At 42.1% G+C, this 2,192-nt stretch overlaps 1 protein-coding gene across 1 annotated transcript in view; it reads left to right on the forward strand.

Annotated features, from left to right (window-relative positions):
• DTHD1 (death domain containing 1) overlaps window positions 1–2,192 on the forward strand; it is a 71,259-nt gene that overhangs the window by 67,524 nt on the left and 1,543 nt on the right. The window lies entirely within an intron of this gene.

Here is a 2,192-nt window from a genome sequence, read left to right on the forward strand (position 1 = left end):
CAGTACAGAGATCACAAAGAGTATAAGAATCCTTCTTATGTGTACTAGGAAGCCCTAGGTTGCTACACAGGCTGGGAGATATTTATCCCCACAGAAATCCTCCCACATGACCAGTGGCACCAGAGCTATTGTAGGAAGAAGGAAGGATGATGATAGATGAGCCTGTACATTGAGTGGGATAAAACTATGAAAAGTTCTAAATGCCAACTTAAGATGTTGGGACAATAGGAAGACCTTACATGTGATTTATTAACGGGAACTTAAAGATCAGGTTGGACTTTCCAAACTTTTTTTTCTATCAGTGTTGTGAAAGAACAAAGCTAGTCTAAGTGGATAGCATGGGTACAAGCTCAAACCCTACTATGATATTCCCAGAAAACAGACAGGGAGGGCATGCTTAGGACTGGGCAAGTAAGGCTGAACGTAGGGGAAATATTTGAGCTGTTTAGAGTTAGGGACTTTAGGAGGTGAGTACAGGGAATAAGGGATAGACTTTGAGAAATCTGAAAAATGTCAAATGTTTTAGCTCATTCAGCTGAAGGGTCATAGAACTAGAAAAGTGAACAGAGTGAAGAAAGATCAAGTGAAGGAAAGATCAAGGCTGACGATAATGACTGTAGAAAGTATGGCATTTGTATTGACTTTCATACAACTGGTAAAGATAATTAAGATACCGTGGCTGGGCACCTATAATTCTAGCACTCTGGGAGGCCAAGATGGGCAGATTGCTTAAGCTCAGGAATCTGAGACCATCCTGAGCAAGAACTAGAGACCATCTCTACAAAAAACAGAAAAAAACTAGCTGGGCGTTGTGGTGGGTACCTACAGTCCCAGCTACTCAGAAGGCCAAAGCAAGAGGATTGCTCAAGGCCAAGAGTATGAGGTTGCCGTGATCTATGAAGTGCCATGGAACTCTACCCAGGGTAACAGAGTGAGACTCTGTCTCAAATATAATATAATAAATATAATTAAGATAAGCCTATTGCTAATGCTGTATCAGGATTTGGAAAAACAAAACCAAAGATGAAGGTGGAGTAGCTCTAGAGTATTCCCACAGTTAATAGTGATGATTCAGTCAGCAAGAACTGATGAGCTCATTGAGGGGAGAGGAGAGAAATAGAAGAGGCCTAACATAGGATGTAGTGATGGAACAGTATCTGAAGGAAGAGAGCCAGCCAAGGGCATGGGAGGGAAGAGAACAACCAGGGAACATGGTAGAACACAAGGAAGGGAACAAAATGCTTCCGTGAGTCAAAGAAGATCCAGGCTAAGAATCAGTTGCCATAAAGTAACAATTAGGGGGTCTCTACAAAGATTTGAAAGAAAGGATTCAATAAAGAAAACTACTGAAGAAAGGCATGAACTTATATATTTAAGTAGTGAGTCAATAGTGAAGAACTTGAGCTCTCAAGTCTACATTAGGCATGAAAAGATTTTTTGGTAAAGGAAAGGAAAGAGATCGCATAATTGCTTGACATAGAGTCAAGGGAAGGGACCTGTGGAAGCTGGTAGGAAGCAGGGCAGGAGCCTGTGGTGGAGAGGAGACTGAGGGACAGATGTGAAGGGAAAATACTTGATGACAAACACTGTGGGGTGGAATCCAGCAAACACCGAGGGGGGCTGTGATTTTGAAATGAAAACAAGGTTAGGAGAACTTGGGTCAAATGGATTTGGGTAAAGTAGGAGAAGCAAGCAGATGTTGTCAGAGTGAAACGGAAACAGAGTGAGACTGAGGCTTAAGCTTAGGAGAAAAGATATGGAACAATTTAAATTGAGTTTAAAAAAATATTTTTAAAACAGATTTGGAAACTAATAAGGCTCAAATGGTGTGAACTGTCAATCACATTCCATGTTTTTTCATAACATCAGGCCACCCAAGTGATTCAGGTTGACAGATTGAGAACACATGGTAAGGTGGCTACATGATCATCCTTGGCACCCACAGCTGGCCATTGGGAGCAGTGCAGACACAGAGCAGTGGGAGACTCTGCAGGGGTGAATGAACGAATGAGATGTAGAGGAATGAGAGCCATGGAAGTTTAGGAGGAAGAGGTCAGCATGAAACTGAGAAACTGAGGCCACGAGGCAGAATAATTCTGGCTGATGTTGAAACCTGAATATTGGCCACAAAAGTCAGTTTCTAGTGTGGACTCATGAGACGGTTCATTAACACTGAGAGGATTAAGGAGCCA

Source organism: Otolemur garnettii, unplaced genomic scaffold (genome assembly GCF_000181295.1).
Source record: "Otolemur garnettii isolate 467f Iridium unplaced genomic scaffold, OtoGar3 scaffold00214, whole genome shotgun sequence".
Taxonomy (NCBI): domain Eukaryota; kingdom Metazoa; phylum Chordata; class Mammalia; order Primates; family Galagidae; genus Otolemur; species Otolemur garnettii.